The sequence below is a fragment of the Cyprinodon tularosa genome, unplaced genomic scaffold (assembly GCF_016077235.1).
Source record: "Cyprinodon tularosa strain WSP-4 unplaced genomic scaffold, ASM1607723v1 ctg250, whole genome shotgun sequence".
In the NCBI taxonomy this organism is placed as follows: domain Eukaryota; kingdom Metazoa; phylum Chordata; class Actinopteri; order Cyprinodontiformes; family Cyprinodontidae; genus Cyprinodon; species Cyprinodon tularosa.
The window spans coordinates 153,741-168,736 of record NW_024038929.1 but is presented as its reverse complement, the minus strand read 5'-3'; the positions used below and the strand labels follow the sequence as shown (position 1 = coordinate 168,736).

The window sequence follows — 14,996 nt, the reverse complement described above, 5'->3', positions numbered from 1 at the left end:
ATAAAATCCCCACAAATTCTCCAGGCTAAGAGAAAGTAGCCATTTTTCAAGGGTTTCATCCATACGGGCAAGAAATGATACTGACAAGAGCGCTTCTTTACAGTTAGGGGAGAGATAAGAACACCGCAAGCTGTCATGTTCCTCCCTCAGGCCTGCTAATTTGGCCTGAAACTGCACCAATTTGATTATTGAAGATCCAAACTCAAGTGAAGAAGAACAGTTAGAAGGTAAAACTACTAATAGTTTCTTTTTGTTTTCTGAAATCATGCGGGGGCTTGAGCTCCCCAGAATGATTTGACATATAAATATGATTTCCCATACGACTTGAAGGTTGAGAAAGATGGCTAAATGCGCTAACCTGACTCTGCCAAATGGATTTGCTCCGCATATCCATCTGGAAACCTTCTGTTGAAGTAATTTTGGGAAGGGGCGAAAATACTGGTTAGCTGATTGGCCTATGTTGGTGATAGACGGGCCAAATAAACCAATCAGATCAACGAAGCATATGACGTACTAACAGAGCGACGACGAAAACACAACCACAAGCCAGGCTACTCTTGCTGCTCTAGCTGAAACCAGTCGGGAGAAGAGCAAAAACATCTTTTCCTCTGAGAAAAGCCTCCAGAGCAGTGTTTTGCTCTTCTTTCAGTGGAGAATTACTCTGTAATTAAACTAGCTCGATAGCCACGCTAATGCTAATTTCATCGGCTGAAGCCGCCATGTTCTTTAGACTGAGCTGTCGCGCTTCTCGTTGCGTCACACCTCAACCCGCCTCAAAGCCAACGCTGATTGGACGTTCGTTTGGTGAACGGCTCCAAATTTTCTTTAACGGAGAGTCTCCAGACTGATCTGCGAGTGAAACCTTGAAAGCTCGCGAGATCAGGATGGTCTCACCAGGCTATAAATGCGCCCCAGCACTACCATAAATGTTTACTTCCAGAAAAAAAAAGCACACATGCTTGTGAGGTCATTGCGTCCTCTACTGCGCATACGGGCCACTTACGTTTCAATATTGAGCATAATTTAAAAATGTCTGTGTCAAGCTTGCTGCAACACACTGCTGTAAGAGTATAACCAGGAAGCGAGGTAGGAGGGCAAAATAGGTTTAGCGCCACCGCAGCACGGGAGGGAGAATTACGTCCAGGAGCAAATGGATAAAAATAGACCGGAGGAAAAAGAAAAAACATGAATCGATTATCTCACGGACGTGTCGATGCATCGGATCGTCGGCTGTTGGATCAATGCATCGATACAAAACGATTATTATTTACACCCCTAGAAACAACCTCCTTCCCTCAGTTAGGGCCGGATCTATCAAAGGTTTGCGTGTATTAAAACGTGAGCTATTTCACTGCGCACGCTAAAAAATGTACAAACTGATCTATCAACAGCGTGCTAAAATGATTTGGTCTTTAAAACGTGCTAAATAGCGCCTCTTATCCATTTAGTACTTTTTCTGCAATGAATATGCAATATGGGGCGTTTACACGCAAAAGTGCGTCTTGTGGGAGGAGAACATGTAAATATATTAATTTAGCACTCGCAAAGTGATTTATTAAACCTGAAAGCAATTTTGCTAACGCTATCTGACTCTATATTTAACACGTTTCAAAAGAAGGTGCAAATGGTCTGTATGCGTAATTGCGCACACATGGCAGCGGTTATTGTCGCAAGAAGGAGACATCGAAATGAAGCAAGGAGACGCAGAGAACGCATTTTTTCACTACGTGTGAATATTTTTGGAATGAACGAGGAAACGATCATCAAAACATATCGTTTATCCAGCATTGCCATTTTGGAGCTGTTGGGGGAACTCCGAATGGATTTGGAGCCAGCCACAAGGAGGACCCACGCAATACCAGATATCACGAAACTCCTTGCAACATTGCACTTTTTTGCATCTGGGATCTCCCAATCTCGTTTTTCAGAAGTGCTGTCCGACGTTTTAAATGCCATGTCGCCCGGACGCCCTAACGGAGAACCCCGACCTCTGCGCCTGTGGAGCAACATGCCAATGCTGCGGGGATGCGTTTTTTTTTTTTTTACTGCAGTGAAGTAGAAATTCAGCCACATACAACCTTAGGGAATAAAGGCTGCCAAAGTGTGTGTATATGTGTATATATATATATATATATATATATATATATATATATATATATATTTTTTTTTTTTTTTTTTTTTTTTTGGGAGGGGGTGGGGGTGTCACTGTAATATTAAAATTTCTTAATGCACTAGTTTGCACAAACAACAAACTACTTTGCCGCAAACCACAAAACGCGCGAAACCATCATTTAAATAGGGCATCTCCAACAGTTTTGCACCTGCCACCAGTTACGTAATCGCTCTTGTTAAATCACCCGCAGACCATGGTTCAGCCCCTCGCGCAAAATTCCAGTTTGCGAGCGCAAATTACTGCACGCAAAATTGGATCTTGATAAATCCGGCCCTTAGAGCGTTGAAGATGGGTGGAACCTGGGTTTTCCGACGTGACAATGAGACAAAGCACACGGCCAGGATGACCAAGGATTAACTCTGGAAGAAGCATATCAAGGTTCCGGTGTGGTCTAGCGGCATAATACACACACAATGTTTTTATCACTGCTGCTTACCTTTATCAAGGCTGCTCTTTAAAAAATGAAAGTCTAGAGAGCTGCACTTAACAAAATTGCTTTTTGTATACACTTGTGTGTACAAAATGACAAAATAAAATCTATTTAAGTCTCTAACTGTGGAGGCCACTGTGCCCTTAGGAACCTTGAGTGCTGCAGGAATTCTTTTGTAACCTTGGCCAGATCTGGGCCCTGCCACATTCTTAAATATGAGTGTCACTGCAAAGCGACTGAATACCTATGACCATTTGATATTTCAGTTTTTATTTTGTATAAAATTTGCAAAAAATTCTACTTTTCAGGTTTTTTTTCCCTGATTTTTTTAATGAGAAATAAAATTAACTTTATAGATTTTAGCAAATGGCTGCAATGAAACAGAGAGTAAAAAACTTAAACTTGACTTGTCTGAATACTTTCCTTAATCACTGCATATATATATATATATATCACAACAATGATCCCTTGAGGCTTTTCCTTTACAATATAGGAGCCACAGCCACACCTTCTAATCCTGTTGGATGTGTGTAAAAGTTCAGTTGAAGCTAGATTTCCATTATTCCTTATCGCCAAACCAAACCACATGGGTATCACTACATCCCAAAATCTGTCAGAAGATCCAGAGACTTTACAACAGGACTGATTTCCACTGTCTTCATACACGAGAAGGACAATCATCATACTGCACTCTGGTGGATAAAATATTTCACAGCAACTGTTTTCTGCACCATGCAACTCACACTTGACTTCATTCTTTTTTCTCTTTTAGAAGCTAGTATTCATTTGCTAACTGTAAACCTAAATAATGAAGAAATAATATATTCAACTGGGAAAAATAGACAGGAAAGAAAAAAGAGATAACTCAGATTTGACTCCTTCCATTTTTCAAGGGCAAACCTGTTGAGACGCAAGCGTCAACGAGGCAGACACATTGCATAAAAAGAAAGAAGCGATGCATGATGGCACTTTAATGGTTGTAAAGTAGGTTGTTAAAATGCTGAGAGTTGTAGGACGGTCGGTGCACCAACAGCAGAGCGAGGGAAATAAACGGGATGGGTGGAGGGAGGGACTGATAGAGGAGGGAGGGAGAGTTTGTGGATAAATCCTTACTACATAATGATTAGAGCTCACAAGCTCTTCCTGTGACATGGAATGTAGGAGTCAGGATTACAGCTGGCAAGTGAAGCCAGGACAGGAGCTGTGCTGATAGCAGGAGGAGGGATCCAGGTGGGAAAACTAGACAAACGCAACTGAACAACAAGTGCTGCCTAAAGAAGAAAAGAGCAAGTTTTGTTTCAAAGGAGGCCAAGAAGAGCATCCAATAATTTCCTAACTCCGGCAGCAGACTTGCATCTGGACCCCTGCTCCGGCCATCTGTCGCTGGCCGCTGACAGGCAGCTGGATCATTTCTCAGACTCCTAATTTGATGGAGTGGCTGGTTGCACCAGAGAAGGAGAAAGAGGGAGGATGGGAAGCACAGATGAGGGTGACCCTGCAGAATCTGTGAACGATGGGGCGCACAGAGCTGAGGACCGTCTCACCCTAAGATGGAGTTTTTCTGCGGCTTTTTGAAGTTGGGAAGCGATAAACGAAGACCAAGGGTCTGAACTGTGAACATTGGATATGGCTGAAGTTTGAAAGACGTTTCACTGGACGTGATGAACTCCTGAGGACATGAAAAAACTGCTTCTTTAATCTCAAATATGACCAGAACTCTTTTCAGAACCATCTGGGATATCTAACCTTCAATCTGGAACATTTAGCAGCTAAAAAAGACACTGAGGACAGCCATATTTTGTTAATTGTCCTTCCTCCCGTCTTCTTCCTCTGACACCTGCTCACCTTCATCACTTTTTTCCTTTCTCCTCCAGCTCCTCTTCTTCCCTCCTCCCCTTCAACCAGCGAGTGATAATGTGACCTTCTGCCAAAGTGCTGGAAAGCATGCCACCGTCGCAGCAGGCTCGACTGTTGCCGCTACTGAAATAGACTCAAACAAGTGCAGGGGGAGGAAGAAGAAGAAGAAGGGGGAGAAAAGGGGGAGTAGGGGGATCCAAACAACGAAGAAAAAAAGGATAGGAGGGGGGGAAAAAAAGGAGAAAGTGGTAAAGGACAGCTGAAGCCGAGGACGAGGGATGAGTGGTGATGAGCCAGAGCTGGATGTGAACTGCGGCCACAGGTAAAGATTCACCTTCATCCAACACTTTGTGCTGCTTAGATGTGTCACCATCACTTCATTCAATCCTGGAACGCGTGATCAAATGGTCTAAATTGAGTGCTGGATAGAAACGCTGTCTGCTGTGTTAGTTCTGCTGTACCCCCCCCTCCTCCTCCTCTCCCCCTTGTTGAGCGGATCATACATCAGGACCGTCAGCCAGCTTGCTGCGTTTGGCTTTTACACAAGTTGGGAGTGTTTGGAGACTGTAACTGTTGCTTTAAGTCGGTCCGCTCAGGGGAAGATTAGGCACACCGGATCGATGCATCACTCTAAACAGTTTTTGTTAAAGCTGGCGGCTGGAAGAGAGAAGCTGCTGCTGCATGACTTGTTCTCAAAACCAAACTATTAACAAGAAAGATTTTTAAGGTGCTGAACTGCACATACAGGAGAGACAATTAAAACACAAAAAATACACAAATCAATTCAAAGACTTCTGCATATGTACGGAAAATATAGATTGTGCTTATGGAGAAAAGCTCCTAATAATGCAACATCAGAATGTTCTGATTGTTCTGGAGACCAGAAACTGAACTCACACTGGACGGTTTTTGTTTGCATTATTATTATTAATATTTCCACCCGTGACATCAAGGTCGCAGGTCAGCCGAAGTTAAAAGGTTCAATTGTTTGAGTGATTTGAGCGAAGAAGCAGGATGAAGGATAATCAGTACAGATTTGCTTTGGTCTCTTCCTCTTTCTCAAGCAATACAGCCATATTTTTACTTAAGAGAGAACCTCTAGAGAAAAAAATAAATAGACTCTTTCTTTTAAATTCCCAAGATGGAGCGTGGATGCAATTAGCATATTTTGTAGCCATGATTCATGTTTGTTTTGTTTGATATTCTTTTCTAAATAGGAGTATACGAATAAATCCACCAGCTGATCTAATCTATCTGTAAAAATCACCTTCTGTCAATTCTCTATAATTTGTATTTACAATTTAGACCAGCTATTTATTATTTAAAGCGTTTTTATTAAAACAAGATGGAAATATTGAAGGTGTCTTATGATCTTATAACAAATGACAGTGAAAGTAATTAAAAAACAAAACAGAATTGGTCAAAATGCTAATCGGTGTCATGTTTTTTAAAGATCTATTATTGGTTTATTTATCCCCATTTTTCTTTTTTGACTTCAGTAAATCAGATTCAATCAGGTTTCCAAAAAAAAAAAAAAGAAATGTAAAAACAATCAACTGGACTGGAATGAGACTGTTTTTAATTTTCTTTTTTCAGAACGACTATGACCAGCGTCAATCAGGTTTCCTTGATAATGACATCACAAATACAACTTTCTTAAGTCCACATATAGTAATGGGGACAAAATCCTCGACTCCACAGGTGAGAGCAAGCTTTCCCTCCAGGAGAAAAAAACGAGACTGTGGGCTGAGACACTGCAGCAGCAGTTAGGCAATTGAAAAATGGCTCTTCATTATGTTATGCCAACCATATCTTGGTTTCAGTAATTGGATGTATGCAACCTGGTGTAATTTAAACATCTGTGCCTGTGTGTGTGTGTTTGGCTTCGGGGGGTGGGGGTGTTACCTGTCTAGCCCTCAGAGTGAGAAACCATTTTTCCAATTTCACCATCAGATTTAAGACCAGCTGTTGCAAAGTGAGGACATTTTGCTGGTCCTCACATGCTATCTTGCTAATGGTTAGGTTTAGAGCTGAGGTGTCAATTGGGTTAGGGTGAAGTACGCATTGGCAATTGTTAAGGTTTAGGGTTGGTTTTAGGGTTAGGGCATAGAAAGGGTTGAAAATTATTGAAAATCTATGGGAAGTCATTGGAAATCAACACATGGTCCTCACTTCATATAGCAGAAAAATGTGGCCATGGCTTTAATACCTGGTGGGGACAATTTCCTAGGAATATGCTACATTTTGGGGACTCATAGGTACTTGTGGGGAACAACAAATGGTCCCCATAAGGAAAGTTTCTCTTCTTGGGGTGGGGGTTAGGTTTAGGACTAAGGTGTGAATTGAGTTTAGGTTAGGTTTAGGGATAGGTATGTGTCGGTAATGGTTAGGTGTAGGGCAAGGGTCACGGTTAGGCCATAGAAATTAGTGGGAAATGAATGAAATTCAATGGAAGGTCCCCACAAGGATATTGTGACACAACATGTGTGTGTGTGTGGATTTGTTTTACCTACAATGTAAAGGATTTTTTTTTGTAACATATCCCAAATGTCTCGACTTACATATACATGTACATATGGGGACATTGCAGGTTAAGTTAAGTTATTCAGCCAGGCCAACAATGCCCTTTAACCCTTTAAAGCCCGATCCAAGAATAAAACAAAACAGAAAATAACTTTTTTTTGGTTTGAAGTCCTTATTTGGCCTTTCAACAAAATATGTAAAAAGAAAAAACAGAAATACATTTTTGATATTAATAATTTATTACTATGCGATAAGTCAAGATTATTTTTTGTCTAGTCTTCTGCCCTCTGTTATCAGGTATATCTGATTGTGTACTATAGAATTTTGAGCAAAGTTTTTACCATTAAATTATGCAAAAGGTGTCAGACGCAAAACATTTCAGAAACCGTATGTATCAAATACGATACATTTGGCATTACAGGGTTAACAACCCCCTTTCAGAGACATAGACAGGTATGTAGGGTTGGGAATTGAAAAGATTTTCACGATTCCGATTCCCTTTTCGATTCTATGAAACGATTCGATTCTTTATCGTTTCTTTTTTCGATTCCAATTTGGGGAAAAAAGGAGAACAAACAGTTTGATTATCAGCATCAACTTTGTTTACTTAACCATTGCACAATCTTACAAACTCAACAAGATCAAGATGTCCACAGGAAATGTGAAACTGGAGTAACATCTGTGTTTAAATGAAAAATGAATACAAGAACAAACTTAATAACCAACAATGTCTAATAACAAATGATGGGATAATAACCTATTTTAAATAACACAAAATACTGATTATAAAACAGTAGTAGGGAAAATTAACAGTTCTTTTGCAGAAAGATGAGGATATCTGCTTTTTCTGGAAGGATACGGGATCTTTCAGGGCTTATGGTGTCCAGCCGTGGAGAACACCCTCTCAGATCGGGTGGAGGAAGCCTGCACACAGAGGTCGTTTTCAGCCAGTCCAGATAGCAAGGGCAGAGTATCTTGCTTGTTCCACCACCACAGTGTGGCGCTATCCCTGCAGGGGATGGAGGGCAAGCTTTTATAGAGCTGGATTTCCTGATCTACCCTCTTTGATTCACAAAGTGACCGCAGCTCGTTGTCTTCCTCCTCGAATAGTTCTTCCAACTTGCGTAACTTGCGTAACTTACGTGAAAAACGTGACGTAAGTCGTGCTCCCCAGAGCCGGCGCTTTAGGCTCTGGTGCTGCGGGAATCGAAAAAAGAATCGTTCAGCGAGCTGCCAAACAATGCCATGGAATCGGAAAATACGGAACCGGTTCTGAACAGGAACCGGTTTTCGATTCCCATCCCTACAGGTATGGGGTATAACAGGCTAACAAAAGAAGCTAAATGACCCCCATTTCAAAGGGGTGGACCCGTCCGTCCGTTTCAATTTGCATGTTTTCTAAACAAAAACAAGGCTTCTTTGGGCTACTGTTTAAAACCTCGAACTAAAAATTATTCCTGACATTTTGAATAGAAAAAGCTTCCTGGATGGGAAGAGAGATATCTTCAAACCTGAAAACAAAGTCCAGTGGATCGTATTTCACCTTTTTGGAATATGGGGACATTCAATTGGTTCCCATATGGTAAAGTTCTGTCCTGTCTGTTGGTGTTAGGTATATATTGGTAATAGTTAGGGTTAGGGTAAGGGTCTGGGTTAGGTCATATAAAAGGAATGCAAGAGATGTCCTTATATGTCATGAAAACTCAGCTGTGGGTGTGGGGGTATGTGTGTTAAAGAGCAATGAAACTATTGCAACAGATCACGAAATAATCTCACACACAAAAATCACTGCAAAGAGCAACGCACCAGCAGCCACCATGAGAGAATCTGCAGCTGGGTGTCAGACTGAAGCACAAACTGATCAATAACGAGTCATACAGTCTGGGAATAAACTGCCTGTTTTTTTTCTTCTTTTTTTGTTTAAACAGCTAAAACTATTTCATGCTCACCTATTCTTACACACACAAAAAAAAACACTTCAGTACTTTAAAATAAAGGTTGATTTTACGCAGACAAATACAATCTTTTATTCAGCATACACCTAATTATCCGACTGGCACAAACTCTAAACAGGACGTTTTTTTATTGTTTTCGTAAAGCTCTGAAGCTGCAGCGTTCTGTCTCTGGGTCCGTCCACATGTTCCTTCTATTTTATTTATGATGCCGCCGTCAGTCTGCCTCTGCTGATCAGTTTCAGATCATTAAATGTTTCCATCTGTTCTTCAAACAGGGGGAACTCAAACAGATCCTATACAGTTTTATTCTCCTTCGTCAGTCAGTCACCTGCAGATGTTTCACGGGAAACGCTTCATGATCCACTGATAACTGATTGAGCTTCTGACTCCAACCCAATTATCCAGGATGGGGTCATATCCTCTCACCAGGAGTGGCAGAGAGAGCGGACCGATCGGCTACAGCTAAAACCCAAACACTACGGTGTTAGTTATCTTTTTGACTTTGGTTCTATTTCCCCAAAGATCACAGCATTTCCTCCTCATCACGTCTGGCTGATTAGTTTCAACATCAGTTAAAATTGCCTCCTGGCTCACTTTAGCAAAAACGTGTTAATGTGCTTCTGTTTCTTCAGCTATTTAGAGGAAGAAATATAGCACCTGTTGCTAATTCAAATGTTCTGTTTCATTCATTGCTGCTGCAAAAACATGACTTGAAGAGGAATAAAATAACCAGAGATTTGAGCGCTTGTATTGGCAGTAGGACTGTGAATAATTCATTGTAATTACGGTAATCAATTTCTTCATGGACAAGCATGTGTTGATTAATTAAACCACTTTGTCAAGGGGTTTAATTCACATCATTTTGATGGCTCCGAATTTCAGAGGTAGGGCAGCAGGTAAATTGTCAATGGGTGTAAATGTTGCATCCATCCATCTGTCCGTCCGTCTTCTTCCCCTTATCTGGGCTCGGGTCGCGGGGGTAGCAGTTTCAGTAGGGAGCCCCAGAGGCCTCCTCCGGGGGAACCTTAGGGCGTTTCCAGGCCAGCCGAGACAAAAAAGTCCCTCCAGCGTGTCCTGGGTCTCGCCCTGGGCCTCCTACAGGTGGCTCAACTGGTTCCTCTTAAAATGGAGGAGCAGCAGCTCTACTCCGAGTTCTCTTCGGATGACTGATCTCCTCACCCTATCTCTAAGGGAGAGCCCAGACACACTACGGAGAAAGCTCATTTCGGCCGCTTGTATCTGGGATCTCGTTCTTTCGGTCATGGCCCAAAGCTCATGACCATAGATGAGGGCAACAGTTGCAGAGAGTCAGTATTGATGGGGTTTAAAGCTACAGTGTGTAATAATTACAGGGATATACAGTCAGAAATGTAATATATTATACATAACTATGTTATTTATCATCATCTACGAGCTCAGCATCTTAACCTTAATATTTGCGTTGCCTTAGAATTCGTTATTTATAATTACATAAAAGCGGGTCTCGCAGCCATGGAGGCAGACATCTTTGCGCTACGGCAGCGCCGAGCCAACAAACTAGCGATTGCGAGATCGCCCATTACGCTCGAAAGTAACTACGGCAAGTTGAGAGAGATGAACTGAGACGGTACTGAACAATAGATGGCAGTATTATGCCTGAGAATACTATCTGTAAAATTATCTATGTAAACAAACCTCATCACTTGAGAAGGTAGGTGATGTGGACGTCGTGGAAGACATTTTGTCCTGTAACGCTCGCTGTACTGTTGGGGGGGAGAAGCGGTGGCGGGGAGATGTTCATGTTGCTGCAGTCTGCAGTCTGGACGTTAGATGTCGCTAAAAATTAAACACTGTAGCTTTAAGCTTGATTTATCCTTGAAGCGTCTGCGAGGCGCATGAGGTTCTCGCAGCCCGGCGGCCAAATATACATAAATTTGGGCTCCAGAAGGATCTATTCACTTACGTATTACAGTATTAACCTGACTCCGCCAGATGGATTTGCTCCGCATATCCATCTGGAAACCTTCTGTTGAAGTAATTTTGGGTAGGGGCGAAAATACTGGTTAGCTGATTGGCCTATGTTGGTGATAGACGGGCCAAATAAACCAATCAGATCAACGAAGCATATGACGTACTAACAGCGACGACGAAGAGGAGCCAATTGATAGATCAAACTCTTGCCGAAACCAGTCGGGAGAAGAGCAAAAACATCTTTTCCTCTGAGAAAAGCCTCCAGAGCAGTGTTTTGCTCTTCTTTCAGTGAAGAAATACTCTGTAATTCCGATAAAACTTGCTCGATAGCCACGCTAACGCTAGTTTCATCGGCTGAAGCCGCCATGTTCTTTAGACTGAACTGTCGCGCTTCTCGTTGCGTCACACCTCAACCCGCCTCAAAGCCAACGCTGATTGGACGTTCGTTTGGTGAACGGCTCCAAATTTTCTTTAACGGAGAGTCTCCAGACTGATCTGCGAGTGAAACCTTGAAAGCTCGCGAGATCAGGATGGTCTCACGAGGCTAAAAGAATATATAATCGGGCTTGCAACATGGTGTAAAACTGGTTCCTGTTGTCTGGTAAACTAACTGTGGCTTAGAGCCATTCATGACGCTTTGATTTTTGATGCCTTGTGATATAGGAAGTTGGTGAACTGCATCAGTGCCAGATCCGCTCCCAGTTCAGCCAGTACCACCAACTGCTCCAGGAGCTGCAGCTGGATAATTGCGTATAGTGGAGATTGCTGAATTTGATCTGTCCAGGACCCAGTGTCAAGAGTGAGCTGCTGACTGTAAAAAGCTTCATGGCCGCTGCTATACTTGACCTCATGTCACAGCCACTTCCAGCCCCTGATTCTTTTTCTTTTCACTTTTGCTTCGCTTTTATGAGGAACTTATGAGGAAATGACAAATGTGTGTGCGGGTTGGTGGTATGAGTATGGCTGCTGGGAATATGATTGGCCAGCAGTCTTGGTTCAGGTGTGGCATGCCATCCACCTTGGCGTAGGTGTGGGTCTCCCTCTGGTTGTTTCTTCACTTTGCTGTGGTCAGCCCTGGGCTGGGCTAGAGGCTATGTCAGGCAGGGGGCGGGGTTTAACAGTGTGGGTTGGGATTTTAGGGCTGGGGGCCTGCTCCTGTTTCGTGCCACATTGCTCCACTAGTGGAGAGTGGAGAGCATGGTGCCTATTAGGGTCAGTAGGGGAACTAGCTCCCTGGGAAAACACCTTTGCACAGTTCTTTGCTTATAAGAGATTATCACTAGGGTTGTTCCCCATGCTTGTGGTGGCCTATACCCCAATTTTAAGGAACATCCTAGACTGCATCATTAATAAAATTTCAAAGACATTTGTTGGGCATCAGGGTAGACATATCTGGAAATGGAGGTGGGTCAGAGTTTCTGGCTGTGCTCCCGATGCTCATGCCTATCTGTGGTTGTTGGAATGCATGTAGACATTTAGGGTTTAGAGCTGGAGAGGAGGAGGGGAAGACATTCCTACCCACAAGTTTTAAATATGCAGTAGTCCAACAGGCAACAATACTACCTCTGTTCTTTCCACTCTTTGCCGGGATGGGGCTGGGCCCTTGGGGTTGGTCATGGCTGGATAGCTGGGGTGCCGTACTTGGATTAGTGAGGTGGACTTCCTTGGTTGGAATTGCCAGGCAGCCATAGGTATGAGAGGAACATACAGATGTGTGGGGCTGGAACAGCTGATTGGCTGAGGGATGGCGCTTCAGCGGGTTGGCTACCTGCTCTGCCATCTTTGGGGGCGGGTATGGTGGGAAGCCATGGAGGTTGGTGGATGGGATGTCCCCCTTGGGGGTGGGTGTCGAGGGGAGCCTGGGGCTAGACCTGGACTACGTTGCTGCTCTCCTCCCTTTAGAGCTACAGTCGTCTGCCCTCTTTCCACCTTTGGGGGTCTGGGGTTCCCCTCCCTTGTCTGTTGGAAAGTTCCCCCTAGAAGGGTTGGCCAGTAGAGCCAGAAGGATAGTGTATGTATGAGGACTATAAGAATATGTTTAGTGTCTGCCCGTTGTACCTCTGTTAAGTGCCTTTATATGTCCGTATTTGTCTTAGTCTACTTGTCAAGTTTAATGTTTGGCTCCCCCCACCTACTGGAACTTCAATTATGAGCAGGGCCTCTGCCTTCTTATGCTCCGCCTGATCAGAGGTTCAATGATCTTTCTCTAGGTGTGGGTTTGGGTACTTTGGTGGGCGCTGTCTAATTCCTGGCAGCTGCTGGGCCTAACTTAGGCATCCTGGCCCTGTGAGGTCCCCACTCGTGGATAATGTGTCTCCGTGCCTCAGACCCTCTGGGCTATCATTCGGGTCCATCTTGGGCATAACCGGCCACCGGCAAAGCCCATGGGCTTGCTTTTGTGGCCCAGTGGGACCTCGGCAGTATGATCTCTGGGGTCGAGCCCTTCAAGTACTGGAGTTCTCTCGTATGCTCTTCTCTGGTGGGTGCTGCCATCCTTGTCTGCCCTCCTTGTGTCCCAGTGATCTGGGGTGCCTCTGGATATCTGGGGCTTGTGTTGCCTCTTTATTGATCCTGGGCCGAGTCTGGGGCTGGATAATGAATTTCAGCCTATTTTATGAATCCAAATTAAAGTAATATGATCACTAGTAATTTATCTATATAGGATAACATTTTAGTACTTGTTTTATGGGGTCCACACAGTCAGAATTGCAGACAAAAACTTTATTTTTACATCATTGCTTCTTGTTTATGTACTTGGCAGCATGTGGATTTTGAATCTTGAGCTACTCCACGGATCCTGGCTTAAAAGGTTTGCTATATTGGATTGTTCCAAATAAAACCTCATTCAAAACTAAATCAGTGTAAACCAATTTATTCCAGTCTTTGAATTACAGGATATGGCCTTTTCATGGTATCCGTAATTTAGACCTCGCACTATTTTTCCTCTGAAAAAACGAAGAACAGTGGGATGAGACTGAGAAGACAGGAGGAAATAAGGATGAAAATGAAAATAAAACCAAAGTAGCTGGACTGTTGGTTTAAAAAGCACTGACTGACAGCCAGCAGCAGTTATCCTGGACAGTAACCCTGTTATCACAAGGGAGGGAAAGCTGCAGGATATCAGAGCGATCCACTCAAGGTCAGCAGAGAAGAGTTGTAAATCCGACTCCAAATCAGGTGACAGTGAATCTTCACATGATCTATTTTTTACCCATCATAGGGCTCGTGATCCATAGGTGTGCTCCAGCAAAGATCTGTCATATTATTACTGTTAAAGTGTTACTGAATGATTTGGAAGGGGTGTGATGAGACCTTAAATATGAGGCAAACAAATGGTAGCAGGTTGTGTTATTCTTCCTCACCAAGTTTACGGCTGCTTTCAGAAGACAACAGACTCCAGGTCCATTTATATTCATGCTGCAGCGCCGCTTGCACCCGTCTTCGGTCCTGTCCCTGTTGAAAAGGAAAACTGACACGTTGTAGGCTGGGAAATGAAGGACGGGGGTGGGGCAGGCGCCGGCTCTCTTATATTGTCATTCCTTTACCTCTCACAGATTCAACCTGAGTGGGAATGTGCGGTCCCAGAGTGTGCACACGCAATTTGTAACACAGGAAATTGATTAGTCTAATCGTTTTCTGTAGGCTCTCGCGTGTGCGCTGCTTCATTTGTCACATTTAGCCCTAAGCTATGACAGGGTGAGGGGGAATGATGACAACGATAACCTTAGAGGGAAAGGAAAAAGACATCTTTGAATGTCTGAAAAGAACAGGGCATTCGACTTTGCAGGATGCATCTGAAGAAATCAGGGCAACAAAAAGTGACACAAAATGTTCTGGTGTCTCAGCTGGCAGAGGTGACTTGTGATGGTGACGTACTTTGGGCTTTTTTTGGCTTTCTTTCTTACACATTTCTTCAGTATTGCCCGTAGCTCGTCACTTTGGAAAAGCAGCCAAAAATGTTTAACAAAGCCAGAGAGACAAATTTTACACACAGGCTAAACTTTCAGCACAGTTTTGGGTCTTCAAATTGGTTTTAAAAAATTGTCAGAAGATGAAGAACTGCTTTGACTCCTTCTAGATGTTTATTTCAGAAAAATCAATACATCAT

General features: G+C 43.2%; 1 protein-coding gene across 1 annotated transcript in view; it reads left to right on the top strand.

The window, feature by feature from the left end:
* Nucleotides 1-4,649: 4,649 nt before the first annotated feature.
* grin2ca (glutamate receptor, ionotropic, N-methyl D-aspartate 2Ca) overlaps nt 4,650-14,996 on the top strand; it is a 125,060-nt gene continuing 114,713 nt past the window's right edge. The window contains exon 1 of the mRNA XM_038288306.1: nt 4,650-4,782. The gene's annotated coding sequence lies outside the window, so the exon portion shown is untranslated. The remainder of the gene's footprint in view (nt 4,783-14,996) is intronic.